The sequence below is a fragment of the Rutidosis leptorrhynchoides genome, chromosome 6, assembly GCF_046630445.1.
Source record: "Rutidosis leptorrhynchoides isolate AG116_Rl617_1_P2 chromosome 6, CSIRO_AGI_Rlap_v1, whole genome shotgun sequence".
Classification (NCBI taxonomy): domain Eukaryota; kingdom Viridiplantae; phylum Streptophyta; class Magnoliopsida; order Asterales; family Asteraceae; genus Rutidosis; species Rutidosis leptorrhynchoides.
In genome coordinates, this window is record NC_092338.1 from 349,625,858 (window position 1) to 349,641,342 (window position 15,485).

Consider the following 15,485-nt stretch of genomic DNA (forward strand, 5'->3'; position numbering starts at 1 on the left):
TCCTTTATTTAGTATCTTGACTTGGTTTACTCGATTTTGAGTTTTAGCTTGCTGTCAAAGTTAGTTTTAGCTTGCTGACCAAGTTTTAGTAAATATGGAAAACATAATTCTTATTTATGGAAAAGATTGTTATCTTATGGAAAAGATTATTATCTTAACCATTTTGACCACTTATGCTATATTGGTGGAAAAGATTATTCTTATTTATGAAAAATATTATTATCTTAACCACAAAGAATATTATGAGAGATATTTATAGAGGGTCAATCGACCAATTGATTCGAATAGATCTTCATTCATAATTACGGGTGCCTATAAATACATAGATGGTTATTCATGAGAAAACACACAATACAAAACCCTAAATACTCTTCTGCAAAGGGTTCTTGTTGAAGGTATTTCGTATGCCCGAGAGACATATTAAATTAATGTGGCTAATATGTTTTGATCCAAGTCGGGTCATACCCAATAACAAACTTACCGACACCTCATTTGTATTTGATCTTAACGATTGGATCGTTGTTTGAAATACGCGACACTTGAATTTTAAGAAAATGGTCTATATATATATATATATATATATATAAATTATGGAATAATTTATATGATATGGATTTAATTATTTATAGGCTAAATAATTAACTAAGTTATGTTACATTTTATAAAATAGGTTTTATAAAGAATGTATACATAACAAATAAAATGTAAGTTTATAAAATGCATTTTATAAAATCCAATTTTATAAAATCAAATTTTATAAAACCATTTTATATATATAATTGGAAGTGGCATTGGGAGTTAAAGACACATGCTAGAGATTCTTTCTTGAATTGCCCATACTTTTCCATGTATCTACAAGCACGTTCTTTGACTAAAAGCCACACACACATGCAAACATATCAAGTTGTAGAGCAAAAAAAAAAAAAAAAAAAACTGCATTGAGCAGCTGATTCTGGCCGTGGCCTTTGGAGGTCAAAAGGAGATCAATTTTCTTCTTTGCAAGCTAGTTTTTAAGTGTCAATAAAATCCTAACTAAAGCTAGGGTGTTGGTATACAAGTTTGGGGTATAACTACTTGAGGTTTCATTCTTTTGGAGCTCCATTCATCATCATCATCATCATCATCTTCATCACTCACCAACAAGCTTGGAGTAGGTATAAACTCTTTTCTTGCTTGTAGTTTGTAAGCATATTTCATAACTTGATCCTAATTGGGATTTAACTTTAATTGGTAAAGATATACAATGTTCTAAAATGGTAATTATATGCTTCCGCTTTATTTGATACTTTAAATGGTTTTAAACATTATGGAACTTGTTAAATCCCAACATTGGTATCTAGAGCCGAAGTTGATGGAATATGCTTCGAGATGGTTATTAAACTCACTATATATTTTGCATTTTATGTACATGCATGAAAGTAAAATGCAAAAATTAAATGTTTGGGTGGGTTTGATGGTGTAGGCCGAAATATTTGAGTCCCAAAATGGGTTTTGGGCTCTTCCATTTTGGTCATATTTGTTGTATGTTGTTGTTCACAATCAAGCCTTGACCTTGTGTTAGAATGGTTGCATGTTTGGTTGATTATTTATTATTCATTTGGTTTGTAATAATATTTATTCAATTGGTTTGTAATATTATTCATTTAGTCATGTAATTTATTTTATATTTGGCATGTAAAATAGATTAGGTTGTATTTTTATTTTTTTAGAGAAAAATGTATTAGGATATATTCTGTAAAAATGAAGATACAAGAAGGTGACAATGAAGAACACAAGGAAGAATGCAAGATTAAGTGGGAGATTTTGAAATCTCCTACTTTGTGTTATAACCCCTTAACCGGTGGCATTTGTTTTCGGCTAAACAAATGCCTACGAAAATGGCTTGATTGTGAACATATTTGTTTTGCATGCATGGTTGTTTATTGTGTTTGTATGTTTGGTTGCTACAAGTATATCACAAGATGACAACAAGCAAAATGACAATTTAATTGGTTAAATTAGACATTATTAACGACATGCAAAACGACAATTTAATTGGTTAAATTAAAAGTGCCAAAAGGACATTAATAAATGGTTATTAAGAACACTAAAAGGATCATATATATAAAATGGTTTATATCAAGTAATTGGCTTAATTACAAGACATGAAAATAATTTTTCATAAGTACCATACACTAAATGCATGTTGGTGTATGGCATAAAAATTTTCTTAAACTAGAAATAATGAAAACTTAAAATCCCTTATTTACAAGGCAAACAAGTTAAACGCCATCCTTTTGTGTGACACTTAAAAATAATTAGGGAACTCATAATGGGATAAAGGTCACCTAACCGTTATGAGCAAACTAATGTGATTAAGGTGAATTTCGCACACTTGTGGGATAAAGGTCACCTAACCACTTGTATGTTAAATTTATACGTTTACACAAGTAGGACGACTTGATTTGGGAATCATGAACTTAGGGTCACCGAAGCATGATGAACAAATAGGCGTTGATGGGATAAATATGCCATACAAAAGGATTGCATGATCCCATAACTTAGAAGTTGCAAAAGGATTGCAATTGTCATACAATGACTACCTAGCTAAATCAAATAACAGAATAAAGGTCACCTAACCGAAATTTGGTTTACCGTTGGATTCTAAAATTTAATAAATATCAATTGGATTTAAAGGGTATTGATTGTTAAATTAAAATTGATACTTAAACAACTTTGTTAAATTTTGTAGATGGCCGCCAATAACAACAACATTCCAAACGCACCAATCAACTTTAACAACCTATCGTTGAGGTCTATCCTCGAAAAGGAAAAACTCAATCATACGAATTTCATGGATTGGTTTCGCAATCTAAGAATTGTCCTCAAACTTGAGGATAGGGCGTATGTGTTGGAAGACCCCATTCCCGATCAACCCGACGAGGATGATACGGAAGGCATGGCTTATTGGGATAAGTATTGCACCGATTCGGTGCAAGTCGCTTGCCTTATGCTTGGGACTATGATACCCGAACTCCAAAAGGACTTCGAGCATCATAGTGCATATGACATGATCACTCAGTTGAAGGAGATGTTCCTTCAACAAGCTCGTGTCGAGCGCTTTAAAATGGTCCGAGCGCTTCATGCATGTCGTATGGATGACACCCAATCCGTTTCATCTTATGTCCTTAAGATGAAAAGCCTGATTGATCGAGCGAACCGTATAAATTGCAACGTGTCTAATGAATTAGCTACGGACCTTATCCTTAACTCATTGTCAAAAAGGTTTGACACATTCGTGTTAAATTATAACATGAATGGTTGGGATAAGAGCATTGGCGAATTGCATGCCATGCTAAAGACGGCCGAAGCAAGCATGGGTAAAAGGGCTTCACCCATGTTTTTGATCAATGAAGGCGGGTCCAAAAATAATAACACTTCTAAGCCAAAGGTGGCTAAGAAGAAAGGAGCCGCCTACCAAGGCAAGGGCAAGGGAAAGGGGAAGATGGTTACCCCAACCAACAAGAACAAAAAGCAAAAGGTTGCCGGTCACGCTAACCCCAAGGAAGATCCGTGCTTTGGTTGCGGTGAAATGGGTCACTGGAAACGCAACTGCCCGATCTACCTGAAGGAGTTGAAAGAAAAGTGGGATGCAGGGCAAACCTCAATTAATGTATATGTGCTATACATTGAGCTTAGTATTACTTCTTCTAATACATGGGTATTAGACACAGGATGTGGAACTCACATTTGCAATTCTTTGCAGGGGTTCAAAAGAAGTAATCAAGATGCGGGAACAACAAGTCTCTTCATGGGAAATAGAGCAAGGGTGCAAGTGAAAGCTCAAGGAGACTTTGTTTTGAAGCTACCAAGTGGTTTGGAGCTTATTTTGAAAAATGTTTTGTATGCACCCGATTTATCTCGAAACATTATTTCTGTATCCCGTTTGAAACAATATGGTTTTAATTTTAATTTCATTAATGATGATATCCATGTTTATTTAGATGATGTGTTCTATTTTAAGGCTTCGCCTTTGAATGGTATTTATGAATTGGTTCATGATGACACATCATACAATAGCTCAATATACCATGCAAACACCAAGAAACTCAAAAGGGATTTGAGTGATTCCTACTTATGGCATTGTCGCCTTGGTCACATAAACAAGAATCGAATGCATACACTTCAAAAGAATGGACTTTTGAAATCAAATGAACTAGACTCGTTTGATGTATGTGAATCTTGTTTACAAGGCAAAATGACAAAAGCACCTTTCAAAGGGACCTATGAAAGGGCTAAAGACTTATTGGGATTAATACATTCGGATGTATGTGGACCCTTTAAGCCCATAGCTAGGAATGGTGAAAGATACTTCGTTACTTTCATTGATGACTTCAGTCGTTTCGGATATGTCTACTTATTAAGACACATGGACGAAACTTTTGAAGCATTCAAGGAATATCAAAACGAAGTATAAAATCAACTCAATAAGACAATTAAGGTACTTCGTACCGATAGAGGAGGTGAATACCTAAGCGATGCTTTCCAAGATCATCTTAAAAATTGTGGGATTATCTCGCAACTCACTCCTCCTAGAACACCCCAACTTAATGGAGTTTTCGAAATGAGGAACCGAACCCTAATGGATATGGTTCGATCTATGATGGCTAGAAGCTCGTTACCTCTATCATTTTAGGGTTATTGTCTATGCTCCGCGGCTCGTATTCTAAATATGGCCCCAACCAAGAAAGTGGAACGAACTCCTCATGAGATGTGGTTTGAAAAACCTCCATCTCTATCATACTTAAAGGTATGGGGATGTGAAGCTTGTCCTAAGCGTTACGTCCCTAATAAGTTGAATGCTCGATCCACGAAGTGTATCTTCATAGGATATCCTAAGGATGATATGAGATACTATTTCTATGACCCAACCGAGCAAAATGTATTTGTTGCTCGAAAGGCTGAATTCCTTGAAACTAAGTTCCTAATAGAAGGTAATAGTGAAAGGAAGATAGATTTTGAAGAGGTTCAAGATCAAGTAGATGATACACAATTGGTTGACACTAGCACTCAGTATGAAAATGTTGAGAATGATCAAATGGATGATCAAAGTGTACAAGACGTTCGTAGATCTGGTAGGATTAGTAATCCTCCTGAGAGATATGGGTTTCTCATGGATGGTTGCTATGTGGTTGATTTGGATGAACCAACAAACTACCAAGATGCTTTATCAAGGATTGATAAAGATAAATGGCAGGAAGCCATGAACGCTGAGATGCAATCCATGTATGACAACCAAGTTTGGGAACTTGTTGCACAACCTACTGGCTCAAGGCTAGTTGATTGTAAATGGCTTTTCAAGATGAAAACCGACATACATGGAAACTTGGATACATATAAAGCTAGACTTGTAGCAAAAGGTTTCACTCAAACTCAAGGGGTTGACTATGATGAAACTTTTTTGCCTGTGGCAATGCTAAAGTCTATTAGGATATTACTTGCCATTGCTGCTCATTATGTTTATGAAATATGGCAAATGGATGTCAAGACCGCTTTCCTAAATGGATATCTTGAGGAAGATGTCTATATGGTTCAGCCTGAAGGTTTTGTTGATCCAAAATATCCTAAAAAGGTATGCAAGTTAAAGAAATCAATCTACGGATTGAAACAAGCATCAAGAATGTGGAATCATCGTTTTAATGAGGAGGCCAAGAAATTTGGCTTCATTAAAAATGGTGATGAAGCTTGTGTATACAAGAAAGCTAGTGGGAGCACTATCATGTTCCTTGTACTATATGTGGATGATATATTGTTATTTGAAAATGATATTCCGGCAATGCAAGGAGTTAAGACTTGGCTAAGTAGATGCTTCTCCATTAAGGATCTTGGAGAAGTACAATACGTTTTGGGGATTGGGATCTACAGGGATAGATCCAAGAAACTGATAGGTTTGAATCAAAGTGCATACATTGAAAAGATCTTGAAAAGGTTCAAGATGGAGAACTCTAAGAAAGGTTTGATACCTATTCAAAGAGGAACGCTTCTCAGTTCATCTTAGTGCCCTACCACGAAATATGAACAAGAGAGAATGAAGAAAGTCCCATATGCATCTGCTATTGGGTCAATCATGTATGCAATGATATGCACTAGACTGGATGTGTCATGCGCTCTTAGCTTGTCAAGTAGATACCAGAATAACCCAGGAAACAATCATTGGATTGCGGTTAAAAGTATATTGAAATACCTTAGGAGGACTAAGGATATGTTTCTTATATACAGGTCTGGTGAGGAGGAACTCGCTGTAAAAGGTTACGTGGACGCGAGTTTCCAAACTGATCGAGATGATTCTAGATCACAGTCCGGTTATGTCTTCACGTTAAATGGAGGTGCGGTCTCTTGGAAGAGTTCAAAACAGGATGTTGTTGCATTATCCACTACAGAATCGGAGTACATTGCTGCCTCATTGGCAGCTCAGGAAGCTGCATGGATGAAGAAATTCATCGATGACTTAGGAGTAGTCCCTTCCATTCAGGACCCTCTTGAGATCTTTTGTGACAACGAGGGTGCGATTGCTCAAATCAAGGAACCTCGTGCTCACCAAAAGACCCGTCACATTGAGCGGAGATTCAGCTACATAAGGGATGAAGTTGAAAAGGGAAAGATATGTATTCGAAAAGTTCACACAGATCTTAATATAGCGGATCCACTCACGAAGCTCTTACATGGTGCAAAACATCAAGGGCATGTTAGTGCATTAGGGCTTCGATATTCTAGTGATTGGTTGTGATCTGTTTTATGTATTGTAATAGAATGAAGTGGTTCAAACTCATTAATATAATTATGGTGTTAATTTATTAATCTTGAGTCAGGTTCATATTTTGCATATTTTATCCATGAATAAGTAATTATTCTAAATTCCGTAGTCGATCACATTTGTGGGAGCAAGTGTGAGGTTTAGACTATTATGAACTTGAATTGGTATACATTCACGGGATGAATGTGGGGCAAGTTTGTAACCAAGGTTCATAGATATTTGTGGGATACAAATATTGGAAGACCCGCCCTCAAGATTTACTAAATGGAGCCTTTGTAGTTGATCACATGTAATCTTGAGTAAAGATGAATATCATTGTATCCTCTGACCTGAGATACATATTGGGTTCGGATATTTACCAAGCATTGTGCCTTGATTCTTTCCTTCGCTATTCTGAAATATGGAAGTTCATAAGGAAGAGCTCAGGTATAATGCAAGGTATATATTTAGGATGTATGTAGTCAAGATGGAATTTGTCCCTCTTATTCGTTGAGAGTCAGATGTCTAAGGCCTGATAAAGTTAAATCTAGAAGAGAGTGATCACTCTGTGTCTCTTGGATTTAACATGACATCTAGGACTAAATGATAAAATGAAAGATTCACCTATTCATAATCGAGATGGGACTCGAAAGGGATGATGTTATTGAATGGCACAAAGTCATAACATATTGGGGGTGATGGACGGTCGTTAGGTGGTATCCATTACTTGCATTAATTTCTTATGTTTCTCGTGCAAGTGGGAGATTGAAGGTATTTCGTATGCCCGAGAGATATATTAAATTAATGTGGCTAATATGTTTTGATCCAAGTCGGGTCATACCCAATAACAAACTTACCGACACCTCATTTGTATTTAATCTTAACGATTGGATCGTTGATTGAAATACGCGACACTTGAATTTTAAGAAAATGGTTTCTAAAATAATTACACTTGATATATATATATATATATATATATATATATATATATATATATATATATATATATAAATTATGGAATAATTTATATGATATGGATTTAATTATTTATAGGCTAAATAATTAACTAAGTTATGTTACATTTTATAAAATAGGTTTTATAAAAAATGTATACATAACAAATAAAATGTAAGTTTATAAAATGCATTTTATAAAATCCAATTTTATAAAATCAAATTTTATAAAACCATTATATATATATATAATTGGAAGTGGCATTGGGAGTTAAAGACACATGCTAGAGATTCTTTCTTGAATTGCCCATACTTTTCCATGTATCTATAAGCATGTTCCTTGACTAAAAGCCACACACACATGCAAACATATCAAGTTGTAGAGCAAAAAAAAAACTGCATTGAGCAGCTGATTCTGGCCGTGGCCTTTGGAGGTCAAAAGGAGATCAATTTTCTTCTTTGCAAGCTAGTTTTTAAGTGTCAATAAAATCCTAACTAAAGCTAGGGTGTTGGCGCACAAGTTTGGGGTATAACTACTTGAGGTTTCATTCTTTTGGAGCTCCATTCATCATCATCATCTTCATCACTCACCAACAAGCTTGGAATAGGTATAAACTCTTTTCTTGTTTGTAGTTTGTAAGCATATTTCATAACTTGATCCTAATTGGGATTTAACTTTAATTGGTAAAGATATACAATGTTCTAAAATGGTAATTATATGCTTTCTCTTTATTTGATACTTTAAATGGTTTTAAACATTATGGAACTTGTTAAATCCCAACACTTGTTTCTGCCAAAAAAACAAGAACATCATATCCGTCTTATCCCAAAGTGATATTCGTACAACTCAGGCATTTAGGGTCGAATAATTATTTTCAGAAAGTGATACCACGATTCAGTGAATTATCAGGTCATAGATTATTTTACATATACGAAAACTCTAAAACATCCAACAACCGAAGGTAATTATTTGTTATAATCGATGGCTGCTACGCTGAAGAACAGAATGACAAACTTCTCCAAACAGAATGGCAGAAGAATTTGCACTTCCTTCTAAGCAGCATGAGTGTGGTGTATGTACTCAGCACACCAATTCCTGAAGATCATGGTGATGATGCTACTGTTGAATAGATTCGTTAAAGGAGCAAGTGGGAGAACGATGACTACATCGCTCGAGATTTAATCCTGAATGGTATGGATGATTCCTTTTTGATACTTATCTGAATATTGAGTCTGCTAAAGAACTATAGGACTGTTTGGAAACCTAGTATATGTTTGAGGATGCTTCAAGTAAAAAGTTCCTTGCGAGTAATTTTAATAATTACAAGATGATCGATTCTAGACCGGTCATGGAATAGTACAATGAGCTCATTCGTATACTTGGTCAATTCACACAACACAAGATGCACATGGATGAGTCTATTCAAATCTCAAGCATCATTGATAAACTCCCTCCATCTTGGAAATAATTTAAACATTATTTGAAACATAAGAAGAAGGAGTTAACTCTTGTTGAGTTGGGTAATCATCTGCGTATCGAGGAACCCCTCAGGCTGCAGGATAATGACAAGCCAAAGAGCAACAGAGTTGCTGGTACATCTGTTGTTAATATGGTGGAACATAAAAGGTTTACTAGGTAATAATGACAAAAAGGGATTACATTGAATGTGACTTCTTCACTTCCAACTTTTAATTTCAATGATTTCTCGTGTACATCAATTACAGCCTTGGCAGTATTCAGGAATGGTCTGCCAAATATGATTGGGACCTTCGTGACTTCCTCAATATCCATGATGACGAAATCAATAGGGAATGAAAACTTATCCACTCTGACTAGGACATCTTTAGTTATTCCTCGAGGAATCTTAATTGATCTGTCTGCGAGTTGGATAGTCATTCTGGTAGGCCTTAAGTCATATAATCATAGCTTTTTGAATAATGAATAGGGCATTAGGTTTACACTAGCTTCTAAGTCTGCTAATGCATTGCTGATTTGGACATCTTGCAGGTAGCAAGGTACCGTAAATCTTCCTGTATTTCCTAGATTAGGGGGAATACCATGTTGTAATACTAATGAACATTCTTAACTTAAGGGTAAGCTAACTATTTCTCTTAATCTCTCTTTGTTTGAAAGCAGTTCTTTGAAAAATTTAGCGCTGTTTGGCATTTCTACTAATGCATCTACTAGATGTACATTCAAATACAGATTCTTGATAATGTCCCAATACTTAGCGAATTGAGCTTCCTGTTTTTCCTTCCTAAGCCTAAATAGGAAAGGTATGCGGGCTCGCGGAATAATTTCCGGGGATTTAGGAGAGACAGGTTCCGGTGGATTGACAACAGGGTCAATTGACACAGGTTCTGTATCGAAAAAATCTTGTATGGGTACATTAATGGTTGTTTCCTTCCCACCTCTAGTGAATACTAGGGCATCAAACTTACTACACTCTATATCAACTTAGTGGTTAAACGTTTAAGCGTAAGCTAAAAATTGGTTATTAATTCTTTAAAAGTCTTTATCAAAGTATCAAACTTATTTTGGCATTCTATGACTTGAAAGTTTATCATGTATTGCTTTTTCATAAATTCACCTAAAGTTTCCTTAGAGTGGAGAGTAGGTTAGTGGAGGATTATATTATAGTCCGAGCTATTTTGCTGTTTAAATGCCATCTAGAGTAAGGATACCTTAGATTGGTTCTGGTAGCATCGGTACTTTTAGGAATTCATAAACTTTGAAGAGTGAGGGTGAGATCTTGTAACCTGGTTTTCAGCATTTTTGCCGTATGAGCGAAGACGTCATCCTTTTTCAGGAAGTTAATTGTTCCAATCTTCCGGTTGTTCAACTATTGTGTCTAAGAGATTCCAAGCTTCATATGCTATTCGTGACATGAAATTGCCTTGCGAGGCTATATCTAGGAGAGACTTATCATCCTTTGTCAAACCATTGTAAAGAGTGCAGATTATGTCTACCCAACTTAACGAATGATTCGGACATCTTTAAAGCATCACCTTTACTCTATTCGATGCTAGACACAATGACTCATTTTCTTTTTGAGAAAAGTTTGTGATGTCATTTCTTAAACAAGTTTGCAGGGAGGGTGGATAAAATTTGTTTAAAAATTTGGTCGCTAGTTCCTCCCATGAATGTATTGAATTCAGGTTAAGCTCTCCAAACCATGTTAAAGCGCGTGTAGACAGAGAATATTGAAAAAGATGAAGTTTTAAAGTGTTTTTCTCATTTTCTTCCTTCTTAAAAGAGTCAACCAGACTAATAAATTTGTTTAAGTGAAAGTTTAGATCGTCAGTCGGTAATCCTTGAAATTTATAGATCATACTGACGAGTTTGATCATGTGTGAACTGATTTCAGGAATTTTTTCGGTTCCTAAGGTGATTGGTCCTCCTCTTTCTTCTAAGGATGACTTATGCATAGAAGCAAGGGTATTTTTTTGTTCCATTTTTAGTTTTTCTGCTTAAAAGACTTGAAAAGTAACTTTTAGAAAATATTAATTGACTAAAAGGGTCGATAATTTGATAAAAACAATTATTCTTGAAATTTGATCGCTAACCTTATCGGATATTTCAACTGATAGGACTTCTTACAGACTACTTCGTATCTAGGTGGCTAGGCAGACTACGGAGAAGCATGATCCTTTTGGTTCCAATATAATTGGAGACTGTTCGGAAAATCCAACAACTAAGTTCGTGTATAATTGTCTTTCTTAGACACCACCAAACAATACTTTTGTCTGTCTAAAATCTTTCTCAATCAAAATATTCGATCCCCGGCAGTGGCACCAAAAACTTGTTGTTACTTAGGATATGGCCAAAACGGACAGTTTTATTCGTGCGGTGTCATTAGGTCACAAGACGTCAGAATCAACCGATCAAGGTAGCAGATAGTGGTTTATTATTTATATTGTGCGGGGCCTAAATTTACATTTAACTTTCTAAGATGTAGAAGGTGTAAGTTAACCAAGGGTCGTACTTTTGAATGGTTTAACGAATTGAAGATCAAGTGGATAATTGTCTTTTATTTAAATTACCTTGATAAAGGGTAGTAGTTGGTTTAAGCTAATAGTCCTAATTGCGAAAAACTAAAGAAAGTGGAAGGATATCCGGAGTATGCAGATCAGGAAAATGTTGACCATGATATTAGTTTTGGGTTAGGGGAAGGTAATTATGTTTATGTTAAAACTATGATTGGAAAGATGTAGATCTGGTTGGATGAGCCAATTACACAGACCTACTTGTCTCTATAATCTCAGAGTTCTCGTTGAGTAGTGAAAAGCATGTCACTTGGTTGCATAATTGAAAGGTAACTATACCTTAGAGGTTATCCTAAGTAAAGCACTAGATTTATTAGTGAGTTGAGCTCTAATCATAACCCTCGTTATCAGTTTAGTTAACTGAATAACAACTGTGCTGTATTGATTGAACACTCATCACAAACAGAAGGAGTCCGTCGGGTTAAGTTGACAAAACCTTAAATGAAAACTAACAACCATTTCATCATACTAATGATATCATATCAATCCAAATATTATACAGTATTACAGTTGATATACTGAAAGTAAAACATATAGAAACCTAATAGATACCTAGACAGTTTATATGACTTAGTCCAAGGGCAACAATCAAACAAGAACATGCAATAGTTTTGGGTCATACAGTCAAGGCACTAACTAGATCTTAACAGCTCCTAAGAGGTCTCTTTGGAACAGTTAATAGGCGTCCTAGGTCATTCATGTCTCAATTCCTAAGTTCCGTGTCCTAAAAGCGCACTAGATGCCTTTCGGGAACTCCAGCCATACCGAGTTCATAGAATCTTCAGGTACAGTATAACCAGGGGTCTTAATCCTATGAAGTAGCTAAGTTCATATGGGTGGACAAGTCCTGATCACAACCTAGGTTGCTCAATCCTTAAGATGCTAGCATACAAATCTATCAGACTCACAAGTTCAGCATAACAACAGTAACCGTACTAAATTAACATAACTACGCTAACCCAAACTTCTATCATGGCAATATCAAGATTAATTAAGCTAACATGGTAATATCGGAACGTATTATTAAACATAAAAGGTAATAATACATGTTTAATACAAAAGACAAGCGTTTAGGATAAAAACCTGAAAAGGCTGAAGAAATCTGCCCGAGATCGCAGGGACTCGACGGGATATCCTCCGAAAAATAAAAGCTAAGCTAGCTACTACTAAAAACTAACTAAAAAGCTTAAAAATATAAAGTGAAGTACAAATTGAGTGTGTGTTGAAATGAATGGAAGAGGCCCTTTAAATAGACTTGATTTTTGCCTGCAAACGGCTGACAGGCCGTTTGGCAAGCTGTTTGCATTGGTGGGCCGTTTATGATGCCCGTTCTCTTGGCCCATTTGGCAGGCCGTTTCCCATAGTGGAAGGCCATTTGGCAAGCCGTTTGGCCTGCCTTGGTCAGCTTGTTTCCTGGATCGTAACTTAATTTTCTTGGTCATAACTTGTCTTTCACCGTTTTCGCTCTAGTCGTTTTAGCTCCGTTTTACTTGATTCTTTTTGCATCACCTTCATAATTACTTAATCTACAAAATCATCCAACAAAGCAATAATTTTGCTGACAAAGCTTGAACCTTTATTGATTTAGGGCTCAATATCGGGGGTAAAAACGTGACTTTTTTGGTCGATATCAACCGGCTTAGATTATTATTACCACTCAGTAATCAAATAGGCATCAAAATGTAATTCAGACTAGGGGTTGAAGCCAAGTCAATAATCTTTTATATATTTTGTCTTACTTATTTGCTATGTTTTTATAATCCAAAATCCCCCTAAAACAATAAACAATATTTCTTTCTCGAGAAATACTAACGAATTAACAATCTAAATCTTAAATATCCGCCTCTCTATGGAACGAACCTGATTTACCAACTATCTATCACTTCATCGATTGGGACTAGTTTCCTGTAGTGAGTGATGGTGTTTAATGGTTAGTTTTTTTCCCTAGAAATTTAAAGGTTGTAAATCACGCATGTCTCGCTATCGCAAAATTTATCTCGCTATCACGAAATTTATCTCGCTATCACGAAGTACCGATTGAGCATTATTTCCTGTCGGGAAAGAAGAACAAAATGATCTCAAAGGCCCGGTTTCCCGAGCCTTACGATCGCGAAACATGGAAGGCAAAAATTCATTAACGTGAAATTAAGGCTTGTTGGGGTGTATTGTAGCGACCCGACCAAATCGTCATTGACGGTGCCGTCTACTTAGGTCCCGTTGCGTGGTCATAGTCTCTATATGAGACGCGTTTGACCAAAATCGTGTCGCATTCATTTGAAATGTACAAAACTTGCAAAGTTTAGTTTACAAAACGGTTCAACAACAAGTTTAAGTTTACAAAAGTAGTAATGTATAAATGAAATAACTTGCGACATAATTAGTTGAAAATCACAGTTGCTATAAATAGCGTAAGTATGTATGTATGCTTGACTCCAAGCAAGAAATCAGAGTGTATGCATGTATGCTCGACCTCAAGCAAGTATGAAAGTACGCGGAAGCATGTATCAAATAGCCATGTATGAACCTGAGAAACATATAGAAAACTGTCAACGAAAAACGTTGGTGAAATCATAGGTGTATTAATAAAAGTTATATTTTGAACCACAAGATTTAGTATTTCCATAAAATTGATCATCCAAAAGTTGCATTCCAAAAGTTTGTTCGCGAGCACCCAATTATCAATGCTTAACATTCCTTCCATAGAACCCCATCACAATAGTGTTAGAACATACACTGTTTCTCGAAAATATATTTCATTCGTAAACGGTAGCGAACCGTTTGAATGAGGGTTTGTCAAACCCATATGGATCCATACAACATAAGTTCTCGCTTACACCCGGCAAGTGTAACTAATGATAATCGAATTGAGGATTTTGTTCTAAACTCGCTGTAGAATGTTTGTTTCATCGGACTTGTGTTCAAAACATAAAAGTAAGTAGTACAAGATGTAACAAAGTATATGTTTCTCAGCCCAAGATTTAAAGTATAAAAATTGTTGAAAAGGTGGGACTATGATCTCACCTCGAGTGCACGAGTATAAATGTATTTCACAAAGTAAACGTGTGCATGAAAGTTGCTTAGCCTTGACCTAAACAAATAAGTTGTATCAATTAACCGGTTACGACACAAGGTATGGTGAAATGTTTTCAATTAGTCCTATGGCTCGTTACGACTCGATTATGTAGCATGTGAATCAATTTGTCAAGTTTCATGCAAGATACAAGTATAGAAACAAGTTAGGAAGGTTGCACAATCATTTGGTTAAGTTTGACAAAAAGTCGAACTTCGGTCGGTCAAAGTCAACGAAAAGTCAACACGTTCGGGTCGGATCCCGAACTATTTTTCTGAGGTTTTTAATCATATATGAGCATGTTAGAACAAGTTACATGTGAATCGGAGGTGCGTAGCATAGCAAACATTATTCAAAAATCGACAAAGTTGGACAGACCACTTTGGCGCGCCGCGCGGGTACATGGCGCGCCGCGCCATTACCTGTGCAGAGAATTCTGGCAGTTTTCACACTCAAGCACGAATCCAACTTCAAATACCCATAAATCCTAAACCGTAAACATCCAAAACAAGTATCTTATATCGTTGGAAAGGTATTTTGACAAGGAATACAACTAACCACTTTTCATCAAGCAAAAACATCATTTACAATAGCCAAAATCTCGTCAAGTGGTCATTAAATGTTCAAAACCATCGTTTCAAGT